The 19,422-nt window shown below is 41.7% G+C and overlaps 1 protein-coding gene across 3 annotated transcripts in view; it reads left to right on the top strand.

Moving 5' to 3' along the window:
- LOC126335383 (anoctamin-10) overlaps positions 1-19,422 on the top strand; it is a 303,559-nt gene that overhangs the window by 42,521 nt on the left and 241,616 nt on the right. Inside the window, exon 2 of one of the 3 annotated variants that reach the window (XM_049998602.1) lies at positions 16,462-16,501. The exons of the other annotated variants lie outside the window; for them this stretch is intronic. The gene's annotated coding sequence lies outside the window, so the exon portion shown is untranslated. The remainder of the gene's footprint in view (positions 1-16,461; positions 16,502-19,422) is intronic. 3 annotated transcript variants of the gene reach the window in all.

The raw sequence follows: 19,422 nt of genomic DNA, 5'->3' as shown, positions 1-19,422 counted from the left end.
GTTTAAGAAAACCTTGAGGCAGTTCCTATTGCAAGGATCATTTTATACATTAGAAGAGTTCCTGAACTACAGGGTTTAACATCTCTTGTATTGTAAATTGCAAGTGTATGCCCAAATTTGTATTTGTAATACCGAATATTTTGATTGTAAACATATATTTTCCAATATTTATATCTCTGTAACACTTACTTTGTAATCTTTATCTCTCTCTAAAATGTATTTTTGTAATGGGACCTAAGTTACTGTTTTTTGTTGTGTAATCTCTATCTATATCTAAAATGTATTTTTTTGTAGTGGGACTTAAGTTACTGTTTTTTTTTTATGTATTACCATAAATTCTGGCCAAAAGCTTGTAAAATTGACACGTTCCATATCCTGTGATAGTGTCACAACATGAAATACCGGAACAAGAGATAAATAAATAAAATAAAGGAGTCAGCGCGTGGCGTGGCGTCGTGTCGCGCTGACCCGGCCGGCCTTCACCTGCATAGGCGCGCAGCTGAGCGAGACGTGACGTAGCGGCAGTGGCCGCACCTCTGCAGCGCCGCCAGTAGCGGGCCGCTCTAGCTGTCCTGTGTGAAAACATCGTTACCGCGCCTAACGACTTGCGCTGAGTGCGCGCCCAGCCCAGGTGCTCCAGCAAAGAAAAGGCGCGCAGGCGCCTGCCTTCCGTTCCTAAAACGTCGGCCGTTGCACTGCGAGCCGCATTACGCAGACTTCTGGCTAAGCGAACCCTTCCTTCCAGCATGACAGTCAACAAGTTCAGGAGCGAGTAACAACGTGACAGATCTAGCATCTAACTTCTCTTAGGCCGGCATTACACTATCAAATTTCTTTGTCAAAGATATAATGAAAGATGTGACACTAAAAAGGGGTATTACCATAGAGTAGAAATATCTCTGGAGTGAGCATTGCGTCCTGCGCGTGTTGTCAGCATTAAACTGGAATTGTCACGTGATCTAGGGACGACGTCGATTGTTTAGCGCCAATTCCCGTCCGCCATCAGGTAACGTCACGTCTCGTCACATAACACCAAAACATTCTACAATGCCTTTCGACTGGAGGCATTCGCACAGGTCGTCAACGGAACGTCACGTCATTTCACGGTACGTCAAGGTTTCTCGGGAAGAAAATTTCAACGGTACTAGTCTGTTAACATCTTAAGATAACCTATTTTCACCGCGCTCATTCTCCTTACAATAGTGGATTTTGTACTGTTGTAACTTCATAATCTTTATTTTATAATAGCGCTTTGTTTTACTGATAAATATGAGATGTTCCACGACGACTGGGATATTTTTTCCATTTTCTTACACAACCGAGGTCGTATATCTGAAGGCGAAAAGTTATTTAGGTTTTACGATAACACAACGGCGTTGACGCCCACAATGTACATGTATAAGAACATAAGTAGACGAAGCAAATTCCACCATATGAAATTTTAAGCAAAAAATTCAGCTTTAACGAAGGAGTCAAGTACAGTTGTTTATGACGTCATTAATTACGTAAGAAAAACATAATGGATAAGTTTAACTGGCTTCATTAATTCGTTTGAAGCTTTCTTTGATGTGTATAAATCTACATATTTTCCATAGCAAATAATTGTCGATGTTTTGAAACGTTATCTCACTTCTCAGTAATTTACCAAACATATTTGATCAAGAACATGGGTTATAAAGTTTGCTTCGGCCATTGTCAAATTTTGTCTTTGTTAGCTCCTCAGTTCTGATACTACAACATTTTACGCATATTAGGGATGGTGACTCAAAACCACAGTTTTGCCGTTCAGTACTGTGTTAAGCGACTTGACGAGATGTGACATGAAAGACATTGTGAATACATGCTGACGTGAAGCTACTGTGACGTCTGCTCGTTCATTTTGCTCTTCAAAGCTGAGAGCGCAATTTATTTCAAATATCAGATGTAAACTGCTATGTTGCCTGCAACCGTCTATACTAAATCCAAAGCACCTGCGAAGGATATCTGTCTTTACTAGCGATAGGACAACATTCAAAATTTATAGGACAAATGTCGGACAAATCTACGGTGTCCCGAGATCATGTGACAATTGTGGCAACGTATGTTGACAATACAAAATCAATTCTGCGCTTCTGAATGCTCACTCCAGAGATATTTCTACTCTATGGGTATTACACTGTCATCATATTTTTCGTCAAAGTTCAAGATGGCTGACAACAACAACTTGTTATTAACTGCAGCAGTTGGATGTACCACAATTGCACCGTGTGAACATGCGGAAGAGAAGTGGAAAAAAAGGAAATGTACCTGGGTAAAGCCGTGAGTTTTACGACGATACGATAAAAGCATTCAACAAAAATTTTTACGTAAGCTTATAGTGGAGGACGTTAAGTCGTACATCGATTACTTAAGAATGGATGAGTATACAGAAATGTATGTGCTCAGTGATGTGTATCCTCATATCACAGAGCACAATACTCACTCAAGAACTGCTATGTCCGCAGAAGACGGGCTCCCTGTAACACTCTGATTCCTTGCTACAGGAGATGGTTAGGTTATGTCAGGTCAGGTCGCCAATCTTCTTATCTATTTTTGTATTCAGGGTGCCTCACGTTGTAAAGCGCCTCATCAGCTTCATGCATCTCTATTAATTTTGTAGCTGTAGGTACACACACATTGTATTCACTGGCAATGTTTATAAAAAACACTACAGGTGACAGAACGCTGCAGCGATGCTAGCGTTCCACGTGGTAACATGTCACATTGCAGTGAACAGAATACAAGCGACTTCTTTGATCATATCTACAGCGAGGCCCTAGATTTGATAAAATATTTGACGACATTTGACAAAGTTCCCTATTACACCATCAAATTTCTTTGACAAAGATATTTGACAAAGAAATTCTATAGTGTAATACCGGCCTTAGCAAAAAAGCAAGTGACATTCCAAGGTATAGCCTGAGATCTACAGTTCTTCATTTGAAATGGCATTGTAAATAACAAATATAAGCTTTAATTAAGTTATGTTTATTATTGTTCAGTAGAAGAAGATATTATATGCACCAGGTGCAGTAACTTTTGCCAGCGTATTATCTAATAAAATCGCAGTATGACAATCACTGGCATAACCTAACTTAGCACCTTCAGGAACTGTCCACGCGGCAACCCACATGTAGGTAAAGCCTAGTTTACACGACAACACTAGGTTGCAGGCAACTGCGCTACCGATCACTGCGCATGCGCACCGCGCGTTTGTGCAACTCGTTGGTGAAACTAAGCTCTTTCGGCGTGTTCCAACTTCGGCGACTCTTGTTGTATGACTTTCGAGGTTATGTATGTTCGTAGAGTGTAGACACACTGAAATATGAAGTGAGGAACGGAGAATAATGTTCGCTTTTGGGATATCTATGCTTTGCATAGCTGTTGGTGGGATTTCAGTGATGTTGATAACAAAAATAAGCAACATATTGCTGCCACTGAGACTGTCATGTGCGATCATAACATAGATGGTTTGACAGTATCTGAGCTGCAGGGCAAAATTTGAGTTAGGAGGACATTACGAAAAATACAGACAAGTGTAACTCTAGCTGTGGCAATGCTCTCGTCTACAAGACTAAAATCCCATCGTTTGAGTTGGCCAACTCTTTGATAAGGGATATTGTTGACAGGAGGGAAGGCTATACAAATTCAAGAAGCTGCGTTCTTTATTCAATACTCGCCTGTTTAAAACGTTGCTGCAGTGCTTCCAATTCACACATGTTAGAATTTTGAAATATTGCCATTGTGTAGATCTATCTTCAAGAGAGTAGTTTGCAAACTATTCTCTTCTTAATGCGCCCTATTTTGAATAATTATTGTTACTGGTGTTAATAAATATTACTATTAATGTTAATAATTATTGGTGTAAATGAAACAGCGTCATCACCAGCTAAAACCGTATCTTACAGCATGCCAAGTGTTATCGATTGTAATGCACGCAATATGATATGTAATTTCAGTTCTAGCGACAGTGTTCCATCCATTACAATACCTTTATTCCTTATTGCATAAATAACTATTTAGAGGAAACGTGAACAGTTCTGGTGACATTATAAGATAATTAAAAGAACTTCTCGGATCTTCCGTTATAAATTATTTCAGCAGGGATGCTGAGCAACCGTGCTGATGTCTTTCCTTCATCCAGTCACGAATCGAAACACGTTTCTTACGTTCTTCTTACGTAGCGATTTCACTCAACAAGCTTTAACTCCACCACAACTCGTGCGACGTGCAGCTGCCAAAACTTTCATTTGACACGACCCAGGAACCTACAAAACGACCAAACTGAAATGTACAGGGTGGTCCATTGATAGAGACCGGGCCAAATATCTCACGAAATAAGCATCAAACGAAAAAAACTAAAAAGAACGAAACTTGACTAGCTTTAAGGGGGAAACCAGATGGCGCTATGGTTGACCCGCTACATGGCGCTGCCATAGGTCAAACGGATATCAACTGGGTTTTTTAAAAATAGGAACCCCCATTTTTATTACATATTCGTGCAGTACGTAAAAAATGTGAAAGTTTTAGTTGGACCACTTGTTTCGCTTTGTGATGGATGGCGCTGTAATAGTCACAAACGCATAAGTACATGGTATCACGTAACATTCCGCCAATGCGGACAGTATTTGCTCCGTGATACATTACCCCTGTTAAAATGGACCGTTTACCAATTGCGGAAAAGATAGATATCGTATTCATGTATGGCTGTTGTGATCAAAATGCCCAACGGGCGTGTGCTATGTATGCTGCTCGGTATCCTGGACGACATCATCCAAGTGTCCCTACCATTCGACAGGTAGTTGCGTTATTTAAGGAAACCGAAAGTGTTCAGCCAATTGTGAAACGTCAACCACGACCTGCAACAAATGATGCCCAAGTAGGTGTTTTAGCTGCTGTCGCTGCTAATCCGCACATCAGTAGCTGACAAATTGCGCGAGAATCGGGAATCTCAAAAACTCGATTACACCCGTACCATGTTTCTATGCACCAGGAATTGCATGGCGATGACTTTGAACGGCGCGTACAGTTCTGCCACTGGGCACAAGAGAAATTACGGGACATTGACAGATTTTTACACGCGTTCTATTTAGCGACGAAGCATCATTCACCAACAGCGGTAACGTAAACCGGCATAATATTCCCTATTGGGCAACTGAAAATCCACGATGGCTGCGACAAGTGGGACATCAGCGACCTTGGCGGCTTAATGTATGGTGCGGCATTATGGGAGGAAGGATAATTGGCCCCCATTTTATCGATGGCAGTCTAAATGGTGCAATGTATGCTGATTTCCTACGTAATGTTCTACCGATGTTACTAAAAGATGTTTCATTGCATAACAGGGCGACGTACTTCGAACATAATGGATGTCCGGCACATCGCGTGCGGTTGAAGCGGTATTGAATAGCGTATTTACAGGACAGGCCCGCACGTTCACCGGATCTGAAGTCCCCGGATTTGTTTCTGTGGGGAAAGTTGCAGGGTATTTGCTATCGTGACCCACCGACAACGCATGACATGCGTCAGCGTATTGTCAATGCTTGTGCGAACATTACGGAAGGCGAACTACTCTCTGTTGAAAGGAATGTCGTTACACGTATTGACAAATGCATAGAGATTTCCGGACATCATTGTGAGCATTTATTTCATTTATGTGGTATTTACAGGTAATAACGCTGTTACAGCATGCGTTCTCAGAAATGGTAAGTTATCAAAGGTACATCTATCACATTGGAACAACCGAAATAAAATGTTCAAACGTACCTACGTTTTGTATTTTAATTTTAAAAAAACCTACCTATTATCAACTGTTCGTCTAAAATTGTGAGTCATATGTTTGTGACTATTACAGCGCCATTTATCACAAAATGAAAAAAGTGGTCCAACTAAAACATTCACATTTCTTTACGTACTACACGAATATGTAATAAAAATGGGGGTTCCTATTTAAAAAGAAACACCGTTGATATCCGTTTGACCTATGGCAGCGTCATCTAGCAGGCCAACCATAGCGCCATCTGGTTTCCCCCTTCAAGCTAGACAAGTTTCGTTCTTTGTAGTTTGTTCGTTTGACGCTTATTTCGTGAGATACCTGGTCCGGTCACGATCAATGGACCACCCTGTACGCTGGTGTCACGTAGTCATATATGAAATCACTTGCGTGTAACTAATTCCACGCAACGAGTGGCGCAACCCAATGTCGTCGTGTAAACTAGGCTTAAGGCTGGTGGGTGAAGCTGCGGCTTGTGACATCAATAGTATGGCGTCAAACAGTCCTTACGTCAGAATTATGACGTGTTCTAGGGGTGAAATCAAGTTTCGTATAATTTTAAGCTATGCTGACAGGCAGTTATGTAGATAAGCTGACAGCTCACAAACCCGGTGTTACGGCGTTAAGTCAAAGCGTGAGCACGCCAGTCGGGAACGATAGAGAAGAGATGGCCGTGAGAAGACGTCAGCCAATCGCATGCTGACCGACCGCTCTCCAGGACAACGCGACATCAGTGGCCCCTAGGTCAAGAGGACATAAGCGCTGCGACCAACTGGTGACTACCGAGTTGAGTAGCAGCTTCAACACTAGCGACTTGTATAGAAGCCGTCAATGCTCGTTACGTGGCTTACACTTTCTATGTAGCACAGACGTGTGATTGTTTATAGCGAAGAGGACTGCATATTCCGTACGTCGCCCTTTGCTTGCGACACATCTATCTAGTTACAAAAGTTAAAAAAACCTATGGCAGAAGAAAAAGTTACAAAATGTAGCAATAGATGGCGCTGTAAGCATCATAATTTAAGTGTCGACTACAAATGACCGATGGATCCTACAACAATACCTAAGGTGTACGTTTGACGTTAAACGAATTGTACTACTCAGAGTGCATGGCCGGCCGCTGTGGCCGAGCTGTTCTATGCGCTTCAGTCCAGAACCGCGCGACTGCTGCGGTCGCAGGTTCGAATCCTGCCTCGGGCATGGATGTGTGTCATTTCCTTAGGTTAGTTAAATTTGAGTTCTAGGGGACTGATAACCTCAGATGTTACGTCCCATAGTGCTCAGAGCCGTTTGAGCCAGTTTTCATGGGTGTACAGGTGTGATACTGTTAGTTCCGTAAGCCCATCCAGCGCGACAGTGTCATTCATATCACATCGGATGAGAAAAATCGGTTTTTAATTGTCCTGGGGCTAAAAACCGCATAAAAAGCTCCAATAAAAGTCAAATCTGATTATTAATTTCCTTGTGACTGGCGCAAAACATGTAAAATATGCTGCCCACCGTTTTCTGCAACAAGTTAAAATCGAGATTCAGCATGTTCCACAACTGTTGCAAGTGTTTCCGGGGTCACGTTCAGAATGTGTTGCGCAATGCGTGGCTTCAATGCAGCTAAGTATGCAGTCAGAACACCGAACGCAACATCTTTCAGACAGCCCCACAGCCACAAGTGACATGGATTAAAATCAGGGACGGCCAGGCTGTAGGGAAATGGCGGCTCATAATTCTAGCATTTCCGAATGGCGCTTCAGCAGCTGCTTAACTGTACTTGCAATGTGCGGAGTTGCACCATCTCGCATAAAAATAATCCTATCCACGCTGTTGGAGAGCTGGAATGACGTGATTTCGCTTACCAGTGACGGTACAGGTAACAGGACCGGAAGCACCTGGCTCCTTGAAAAAATGTGGCCCTATGATAAATGATGCCGTAGACCCGCACCACACAGTGACATTTTCTGGATTAAGTCGTACGGCTTATTTGCTTGTGGATTTTTCGTTACCCATATTCGACAACTCTGTTTATTGACATATCATATCAGATAGAAGTCGGCTTCGTCTGTCTACAAAATCTTCCACGGCCAATAATTGTCCAATTCCGTATGAGCAAGAAATTCTAAAGCAAAGTTTTCTTGTTGGCAGGTCAACAGGAAGCTATTCGTGCACATGGGTAATTTTGAATGGATAGCAAAGAAGGATGCTTCGTAGGATTTTACGCACCGTGCTCACAGCTGTGTCCTATGTTCGGGCAATTCTCCGTGCACTACACGTTTGCACACCACCACTCGTCTCCTCCGACATTGCTGTGGCCACTGCTTCCACTGACATCGAATCAATTCATTTCCTCCCTCTACCAGGTTGCACACCAAAAGAACCCGTCTGTTCGATTTTCCGAATCATATTGTGTAGACCCACTGCAATCATCGGAGCAACGCTTTTTTTCTTTTCTTTTTTTAAACCCTTCAGAGTCCGGAACTTCTACAGAGCGACGTGTGCATCTTCCTTGTAATATGGCTTTACAAGAAGAGCGCCATCCTGCATTGAGGCAGTCATGGCGAACGTCGTGGACGTGAAAGGAGGAAAAGCCGTATACTCGTACTGTTTATACCAACTTCAGTGGGTCGTGCGCATGACAGGTACTTCCATTTAAGTATACTGACAAATACAGCGCCATTTATTGATCAATTTTCACACTATTTTTTTTGCTTCTGCCATTCTCCGATAATAATGCGTTGTAATTTGAGGTCATTATGACCAGTGGTGTTATTTCTGCAGTGTTATGAAAGTTCAACTTAAATTATAACCACCCTGTATAATACCCGGTATTACCATCGTATTCATTTTGCCAATTTTCAGTTAGGAACGAAAGCAAATAATGAATTGTTTCTGGTGAACTATCGGAAAAATTTCATTTCCAAGTATACGTGAAAACACCTCTGAAACACCCATATAAAGAAACATGCATAATTTACAAATATATACACTACTGGCCATTAAAATTGCTACACCACGAAGATGACGTGCTACAGACGCGAAATTTAACCGACAGGAAGAAGATGCTGTATATGCAAATGATCAGCTTTTCAGAGCATTCACACGAGGTGGCGACACCTACAACGTGCTGACATGAGGAAAGTTTCCAACCGATTTCTCATACACAAACAGCAGTTGCCCGGCGTTGCCTGGTGAAACGTTGTTGTGATGCCTTGTGTAAGGAGGAGAAATGCGTACCATCACGTTTCCGACTTCGATAAAGGTCGGATTGTAGCCTGTTGCGATTGCGGTTTATCGTATCACGGCATTGCTACTCGCGTTGGTCGAAATCCATTGACTGTCTGCAGAATATGGAATCGGTGGGTTCAGGAGGGTAATACGGAACGCTGTGCTGGATCCCAACGGCCTCGTATCACTAGCATGACATGCATCTTATCCGCATGGCTGTAACGGATCGTAGAGCCAAGTCTCGATCCCTGAGCCAACACATGGGGACGTTTGCAAGACGACAACCATCTGCACGAACAGTTCGACGACGTTCGCAGCAACATGGACTTCCAGCTCGGAGACCATGGCTGCGGTTACCCTTGACCCTGCATCACAGACAGGAGCGCCTGCGATGGTGTACTCAACGACGAACCTGGGTGCACGAATGGCAAAACGTCATTATTTTGGATGAATCCAGGTTCTGTTTACAGCATCATGATGGTCGCATCCGTGTTTGGCGACATCGCGGTGAACGCACATTCGAAGTGTGTATTCGTCATCTCCATGCTGGCGTATCACCCGGCGTGATGCTATGGGGTGCCATTGGTTACACGATTCGGTCACCTCTTGTTCGCATTGACGGAACTTTGAACAGTTGACGTTACATTGAAGATGTGTTACGACCCGTGGCTGTACTGGCCTTTCTGTATACAGAAAATGTTAGACTGCTGCCCTGGTCAGCACATTCTCCAGATCTCTCACCAATTGAAACCGTGTGGTCAATGGCGGCCGAGCAACTGGCTTGTCACAATACGCCAGTCACTACTCTTGATGAACTGTGGTATCGCGTTGAAGTTGCATGGGCAGCTGTACCTGTACACGCCATCCAAGCTCTGTTTGACTCAATGCCCATGCGTATCAAGGCCGTTATTACGGCCAGAGGTGGTTCTGGGTACTGATTTCGCAGGATCTGTCCACCCGAATTACGTGAAAATGTAATCACATGTCAGTTCTAGTATAATACATTTGTCCAATGAATACCCGTTTATCATCTTGGTGTAGCAATTTTAATGGCCAATAGTGTAAGTACAGTATCCAAATTAAGAAACATGGTGCCAGAGAGCTTCAGGGCGCAGCTGCTTCGCGTGTCTACAACGCGATTTCCTAAACGTCTTTGTGGCAACGCCTCTCTTGTCATTATCGCCTAGAGCCATTTGTTCTTCACAGTCGTCCCAGCGAGTTGGCGCAGTGGTTTGTACGCTGGACTCGCATTAGAGAGGACGATGTTTCATCCCGCGCCCGTACATTCTGACTTAGGTTTTCCATGATTTCCCTAAATCGCTTCAGGCAGATTCCGTGATGGTTCCTTTGAAAGGACACGGCCGACTTCCTTTCCCGTCCTCCCCTAATCCGGTGGGAGGTCCCCTCCCCCAAATCAACCAACCAACCATCCAACCTACTTTGACAGTCTAAAGCTGTCAAAAGCGCTGCCAGATGTCAGGGGTTTCCGTACGTTCATTAGACAGCGGGAGAGTCTTAGTAGTGAAGAATTTAATGCATTAAAATTTTATGCATGATGCGGAACTGTCAAATCAGACGTTTACAAACCTGTGCAACATTTTTTATACAGGAAGAATACATCGAAAGAAAGTGTCAGTTTCTTAGCTGCTAAGGCAAACTGCAATTATTTTTTTTAAAAAAAATTGAAATTTGTCTAACTGGTACCTCGTCAGGCGGTTGGAGACATGCACACCCCTGCCGTAGTTCTAGCAAACAGCTCACGCGCAACACGGCGGACATCGGTAGAGAGATAACAGGGCACAACGCGATCGTAATTTGTAAACTGAGTTTGTCTCAGTTGATAGTTAGTAATTCCTCGAATTTGCAACTCAATGTTCATAATAATTAGCACCTGTCGTTTTCGGTATCACTAAATGTTACATACTTGCTAGTAGCATGTCTATGAGCAGGTTCCAGAGTTTCACACTAATGTGGAATCCAGTAAATATTTTCAACCTTGTAGGGTCAAAATATGAAGAACGCGGTACGGGTAAACAATCGAAATCACCTGCTTTTCCTGACGACCTGTGTATGTCACATCAATCATCACTGAACATTTCGTTAGAAATTATGAAAACATAGAAAAAGATGAAGTAACTCTGACGATTCCGTGAGTTATTGTTTGAATAATTGTTGAACTAATAATAGTCTAGGACAACGGAGTACCTTCGAGGCCCAAAGAAAATATGCACGTTAATAGCTTTCAATGAAAAAGGGCAGTAAATTTTTTCGTTAAACGAAGAGGACAGAAAACACTTAAACTTAAGCAGTGTGCAAAGCCGCTTTCTTTTCGCTAAGTCTGAACATGAATCGTATGTAAATATTCATTCATGCCAATGACAGCAATACCGTTGCATTTATGCGGTGGTCTGGTATGGATGTAGAACTCTTCTTACTGTCTATATTGCATCACCCTAATAAAGGCAAACAAGCCCAATGATTTCCACGAATTCTATTTGCTTTCGCTGCTACCTTTCTGCGCGGTTTCTAAACTTCCAGCGCCAACGCTCATACGACTCATATCCTTCACCAGACTTCTTTCCATGTGTTGTTGACGGATTATTTATACCCAAAAAAAGTTTTGTAAATATATCACAGTCATCACTGATCATTTTATAGTGCAAACAAATACGCAGTGTACGTTTACCATATCTCGGTAAGAGTAGCCCATTCTTTAAGCTAGACAGCAGCTGAGAGCTTATATAGACAGCGGCCAATTCTACGGTGACCGCAGTATTTATGCTAGACTGTAGTCCGGATGTGCATTTAAAAAGCATTGGAAGACGAAATGGACAACACGACAAGAATCTGACAAGTAACACCGAAGCAGCACTTCTAATATAAAGTTTGCAACGCTGACGAAAGCCATTCCTATGGAAGACGTACCGAAAATCGTCAGAAAAGTAGAAAATATTTGAAAAATTACACACGACCTACTGAATCATCTTTCAAAATGTTTTATCGGCACGTTTTCTCTAAATGCAGCTTAAACTGTTTTGAGTTTTTCGTTCTGAGAGGTTATTGACAATTCCTTCATTGTACGCTAGCTACCCTGATAAAAATAAATAAATTCAGTAATGTCATCGTATAGAAATATAAATACGAGAGAAATGCTACGTGCTATGTGAACAATGTTTTCCCACGAAGTGTCTACAACTGAAAATCTACATAGTTCTTGGTCCGATGTTGCACAGGTATCTCCAAAGAGAAATGGCCCAGGTGGCAAAAAATAACGTAATTGATAGAAATAGCTGCTTAATGAGAAGCAGCAGTTACTGTAATAACCAGTCATCTGATACCACCAGCTATTTTAATAGCTGCCAATAGTGCATCTTGCCATATGTTGACCGAAGATCGTAGTACGCTGTCGCGCCATCTGAAATCTGGCCACAAAGGAGAGGGACGAACTATTTAGGTGTTCTGTAGATCATGGAAACAACTGTAAGACTGCGCGCCATCTGTTTATATAAGTGTGTGCTACGCTTTCTTGAACTGTCACTACTGTCGGCACAAATGAAGCTGGAGTCACTATAAGCAATCGGCGTGACTGTGAAAATAACCGTCAGATGTCGGTATTTTTCTGTGCCAATTATCGTATTCGATCACAGTTCTTGTTCCCTGGGAGTTACAGGGCTCTCACTCGAAGTAACCTACATGTTGGTAACTGTGCTCCGGACTCCAGTTAAAGGTCGTAGAAGCCGGTGAATACTTCCAGAGAGGGTAGTTATTCAATTGAACAAGTGTTTTCGTACTGCTACGGAAATAACCACTGGCCAGAAATGACACAACTGTGTGTAATTTTGTAAGAATATCGTGTGTTAATTTTGGGCATTATAGGAAACTCATGTCAGCAGTAATAAAATAGGTAGCAAATCTCCAACCTTCTCAAAAAATGTGTTTAATATTTTATGGCATTACTGTGAGGGAAAGCTCGGTGTGTTTCATCTCGTACATTGTACGGAAAGCTGTAAAGTATCGTACAGAGTATAAAACATGTTAAGTTTTGTATAGATTTTACACTTCATTAAGTATTTGAGTATTGTAGGTGATCTGAAATGAGAACAGACGACTATCTACTCAAAGTATACCATATCCCTAATGCTTAGAAGCATCATTACGATGGAAAAAACGCCACTGCTGTATCGCAGGTAGATCTCGTGAAACATTTTCTTATCAAATTATGAGTACAAAAAACTTGATGATACTTAGTGGCATTAAGAAGTGAAAGAGTTTTCTGAATTTGTACACGTCCGGTACCAAGGGGGTTTTCATTTAATTAGTCTTTGGCCGCTGGCTTGGAAAAATTTTCTACGACGTATTACACACACAAATTTCAAATTGTACAGTGGAATATTTACACTTCACACATGAGTGGCAAATTGAGCATTTGATGGAGGCATATTTGGAATGAATACACGTGTTCACAATAACAATCAAGTTAGATACTCGTCAGCGGTATTTAAATATAAGTGTAGATTTATTTACTTTAAGACCTGCTAGTACTTGCGCACACTACATGAAAATATTTAAATTGCATTTGCTTCTGTCTCATTCTTGAACTGGCCAGTTAACTGCTACGATATTAAATTCACAGATGAAGTATACAGGAAAGGGAGCATATTTTTGACAGAATGTGTACGCTATCGTCATTTTTAAGTTAAAACAAAGGCAACACATGGAATCGACAGGTGAAGTATTCCTTAGAACAGGAAATTTTGTTACTGAGAAATTTTTGAAAACTTGCTACAAATTCGTATTCCCCCACATCAACATTATTAGTTCGGAATCTGAATCTAAATAACCAAAGAAGAATTAAATCAGCAGAGTAAACAGGTATAGCAATGACATCTCAGGCATTTAAATGTGTTATTCTTACGAGGTTGACACAACTAATCATCCGCTAGAATTCTGCGTCCGGTAAAGCCATACGTAAGAGATACACAACAAACTGAAGACTTGGAGAAATGTAATTAGCCATTGTCCCGCCAAAAAATTAAGACCCTCTCGGTAGCTGAAGTACTCTAGTCATTCTCTAAATCTCACACACAACTTTCTAAAATTGATTATCTTGTACAGGAGTAAACGAATCTATCACGTTGAATATATTTTGCGTTGTATTCCAAGGCTTCAAATTTATTTCGTTACGCGAACAGCACCAAAAGAAGTTTCGAATTTTATCTTCCGTATTCGGCACACATACTAGATCATACGCGAAAAAGCGCGTTAAAGTGAAATGTTAACATTTCACTTTAACAGTGCAGTAACGAAGTTTCGTATACTTCCTGTTGTAGCTGCGAGGATAGTATTTCAAATAGCGACCGATACTCTGTATAAATATAATAAGAAACACCAATAACCGTCAAACATCAACTGAAATATACTGGTTAGTTAATACGCTAAGGTTATGGCACGGTTCATGAGACACTCCTCGAAGCTACACTGACAAACTAAACTGGTGGATTGAGAGTGGTTACGTATTTAACTTAACGCCGTCTGGAGAATTCAGTAGTGAAAAAACTGACATTTATTAGGGTCAGCAGTCAACACCACCTCAGTCGTATACTGGAGCCTGGGGCATCGAGACTGTTTTATAAAAATGTGTCCAAGATATAACACTTAAACCCAATGAGAGTGTATAGGCTCAGTAAATAGAAAAACTCTTTTAATCGCCAGCAGTTGGTAAAATGGGTAGGTAATTTAACGACGCAGTTTCCGCAACGTTAATAGCTTGGCTACAAAGCAGGTACATTCTTGGAAACTGCTGTAAAGGCCACCGATAATATGTCTCCAGAAAGTGGGAGTCTAGAAAGTGGAATAGGACAAGGATGAGGAAGGAGATCAGAAAAAAGTTCCGTTATTTTATGCCAGAAAGACTACATTAATTTTTTCCCCTTTTTGCTATTCATCGCAGAATTAATATCCACTTTACAACTCCTCTCCAGTTTCTGTACATATTATTTCTGATGAATCACTGTGGTTCTAACCACTCTTTATTACACTGGGATCTAGTAAATGTTAATTGTAGTTATATTTCGAGTTAATAAAACGAAAATATCTTGATGGACTTGTATGCTGTGTTGATACACCATCAAAGATGACAAAAAGGGGAATGTAGGTGTCGCAAATTTAACCAATTTTGTCACTATGCCTACCAAAGGGTGCTAAGTAAATATTTCCTGCTTATAAAACATTGTACTCCAAACCGATGTGTAAAATAGTAGTAAATGGTTCTATATTGTTGTTTTGAGAAACCTTATGTTTAAGTCAAAACACACTGCTGAAAAATTTTGATGTTGTATAATGAGTATTCGAAAATACAATTTTGTGGGTTGCAGTTGTAAGCTATACTTGTAGCAAAATTGAAGAGGAGGAAGACGATATTTAAAGTTCGAAGTGAATAAAATAACAAAACGAAAATGTGAACTTCTTCATTAGTCTAATGGGAGATCAGTTTTACCAGTACAGTTCAGACATCACCAATGCCATTGGCTATTTTCCTACAGTAGTCGGGATGGTCGATATCGTATATGCAGACGTGAATGAAACAAACACCACGACAATTTTTTAAATTAATTTAATTTCAACGAAAGGAACTATTTCAAATGTACCCCGATAACCACTCGTATACAGGATGTATTGAGCTCCTCCAGTAAAATTTCTGATGTTGTTGACGAATATTTTCTGAGTACTTGGTATAAGGGCCATAACTACATAGTAATAATGTAATTATGATTTATTCGGTTTCTGCCCCAGTTACCATTGTTGTTTGGATATAAATTCACAAAAGTGAAAATGCAAGCAATACGCAATCAGCAAATAGTTCAACACATAATATACGGCAGTACAAAGATCTTCAGACGAAAATACCTATGCTTTCAACACTCTTCAGCGTGCTGTGACACTGTCACAACGCTCTTCCCTTACGGGTATTGTTTAAAATGTCGACCATCATGACGATAGCAGAGAGAACAGCGACTGTCTTACAAGCTAAAAAGCGCTAGAATCGTTGTGCCGTTCTTCCATTGTACACGAGGTGCATGTCGGCCAACCCTCCAGCTAATGATACCACTAGTAAACGGAACAAATTTGGTATTTTCCGTGAAATTCAGATGCAAGGACGGTAACAAATGCAATCACTGTACTCCTGTTTTTCATTTTAGTGTGTACCACCTCTTCATTCAAAAATCCGAACTTTTGTCGTTTTGCTTTTAAAATGCAGTATATATTTTAACAAGAGTAACTTAAACGCATGCGACGGCTTCAAGTAAAACAAAGGCAATTTTTTAAAAACTGAATAACAAGTACCAAATTATTTTTTACGAAGTTATGTTTTTAGAATTAACGTACGTGATAACAGTAGACTGATTTAAATACCACCTCCGTTTGTTATTTGGCGGCCTGGTTTTCTGTTCTAGGTTTCGTAGCAGTGGATACACGGTCATGCTCTTGTGACTGGTAAGTTAAACCATTTTTAATTTATGCACAGCGAATGTAGAAAGCTCTAGCATCTAAAAAAAAGTTGGTGGTGTGTTGGTTTTCACACAGTTCGTGTAAGATATGAGCCATACTCTTAATTAGTAGTAAGAGTACGCCCTAATATTTCACAAATGTTTCCCAACTTGAATTGATTATGAATATTTTGCATCTTTTTCGCTGTAGACAAAACCGATGTAGATGCTGTCTAAATATTTCCACGAAAAATGCGGAACATTGACTCGTTTTCTTTAAACAAAGCCTTTGCCTGTGAAAAAGTAATGAAACCGCTTCCGTAGGCAGTAGCTTTCCTAAACAGTACGAATAAAGTTCTTTTACTGCGTAGCAAGAAGCCTGAATGATATACAGTAGACAGAGACTTAACAACTGCATGCTACATAATCACGATTCTGTTTTTGGCGCTTACTGTGCTTTGTGTAACAGTCAATTACAAATTATTGTTGTGCAGACAATAGTGACTATCGTATTTTTTAGTTGAAGTCTAAGACACTACCTTCACAAGATGATTAACATTTCGTGCTGGACTGATATTCGAATCAGTTTAATACAAAGATTGCTTTGGGTCTTAATATAAAAGAAAATTTCAAACGAAACTGTACCGGTGCGTCCAAAATCACACACTATTAGCAAATCGTTGTTACAGCTAATATTTCATCACAGTGTCATATCATTACCCATCGGTAGCTTGCCGTAGAATGATGTCGCACTTCGTAACACTTTAGAGCAAAAAACTGTACAGTTATGAGGAAATTTCCAAGCATATGTACTCCTAAGTCAGCTGACGCCGAGAAATTATATTCTTGAAATGTCAAATATCTACTTAAATTCGGCCAGGTCTTGTACGTTGTTAAGTAAGCTCTTTACAATACCTGTGGGTGTGGGCCGTTTCAAGTCAAACTTACCTCATTCCGTAGCTCCACCGATAAATTATCAGAGTTGTTCACGTGTAGCTTCCAGAAACTTATCGCCAATCAATCTTGCACCGACCGGTTGCCAGTGAACTGTCGTTTAAGTTCGTGACGTCAGCCTTATTCAAAGATATTGCTTAAGTTTAGCATGTGGTAGAGTATAATCTTTTTGCTACCAGAAAACATTAAGAAACTGCAGCGCAATAACAGAATGTTAATTTTCAGATGCAGCAGAACCTCCCCGTCAGGAATTACAACTACTTATGTAACGTTCGAAACATAGCCAAAGGACGCTGATTTTGTGTTTGCAGGCGCTATATTTTGTTTAGGCCACGCGGTCATCTTTATGCTTCGGAACCATGCCATTTTTTACAAGCAGTGAGTAGAAACAATACGACGTGGTTAAATTTCTTTTATCCCTATACTATTTGTTCATGCCACAGAAGATGGTAGTTCCATCTTACAGTAACCATCTTTCCATTTCAAAGTTCTCTCTTTTAGTACGTAGTCTGCATTGAAATAGTAAGTGTATCGCAACCTTAGCTGATTCTTTTTGTCACTTTATTATATGTCACGGAATATCGGAGCTCTTCGTTATGTCTCTAAAGTGTCACATTTTGAAAGCTGCTTCGTCAAATAATTTTCTTCTTTGTCATGGGAATGTGGTCAGACTATATATGCTTTACTTGACTTGCCTAAAAAAATCTATTATTGTCCATCCCTAATCTTTTCTCTTACGAAGAGTCTAAACACGATTATTCAAATATTTTTGTAAACACACATTAAAAGAATACAAATAACCGTTGGGATTTAGATGCAATGTTCCTCTAGTTGGCTTTTCAATGCATACCCAGGTTTAGGAAACAAAGTAGTGCAAGATAATACACTCCTGGAAATGGAAAAAAGAACACATTGACACCGGTATGTCAGACCCACCATACTTGTTTCGAACACTGCGAGAGCGCTGTACAAGCAATGATCACACGCACGGCACAGCGAACACACCAGGTACCGCGGTGTTGGCAGTTGAATGGCGCTAGCTGCGCAGCATTTGTGCACCGCCGCCGTCAGTGTCAGCCACTTTGCCGTGGCATACGGAGCTCCATCGCAGTCTTTAACACTGGTAGCATGCCGCGACAGTGTGGACGTGAACCGTATGTGCAGTTGACGGACTTTGAGCGAGGGCGTTTAGTGGGCATGCGGGAGGTGGGTGGACGTACCGCCGAATTGCTCAACACGTGGGGCGTGAGGTCACCACAGTACATCGATGTTGTCGCCAGTGGTCGGCGGAAGGTGCACGGCCCGTCGACCTGGGACCGGACCGCAGCGACGCACGCCAAGACCGTAGGATCCTACGCAGTGCCGTAGGGGACCGCACCGCCACTTCCCAGCAAATTAGGGACACTGTTGCTCCTGGGGTATCGGCGAGGACCATTCGCAACCGTCTCCATGAAGCTGGGCTACGGTCCCGCACACCGTTAGGCCGTCTTCCGCTCACGCCCCAACATCGTGCAGCCCGCCTCCAGTGGTGTCGCGACAGGCGTGAATGGAGGGACGAATGGAGACGTGTCGTCTTCAGCGATGAGAGTCGCTTCTGCCTTGGTGCCAATGATGGTCGTATGCGTGTTTGGCGCCGTGCAGGTGAGCGCCACAATCAGGACTGCATACGACCGAGGCACACAGGGCCAACACCCGGCATCATGGTGTGGGGAGCGATCTCCTACACTGGCCGTACACCTCTGGTGATCGTCGAGGGGACACTGAATAGTGCACGGTACATCCAAACCGTCATCGAACCCATCGTTCTACCATTCCTAGACCGGCAAGGGAACTTGCTGTTCCAACAGGACAATGTACGTCCGCATGTATCCTGTGCCACCCAACGTGCTCTAGAAGGTGTAAGTCAACTACCCTGGCCAGCAAGATCTCCGGATCTGTCCCCCATTGAGCATGTTTAGGACTGGATGAAGCGTC

The sequence above is a fragment of the Schistocerca gregaria genome, chromosome 2, assembly GCF_023897955.1.
Source record: "Schistocerca gregaria isolate iqSchGreg1 chromosome 2, iqSchGreg1.2, whole genome shotgun sequence".
NCBI lineage: Eukaryota > Metazoa > Arthropoda > Insecta > Orthoptera > Acrididae > Schistocerca > Schistocerca gregaria.
Note: the sequence above shows the minus strand (reverse complement) of the source record. Positions and strands in the feature narration are given on the sequence as shown.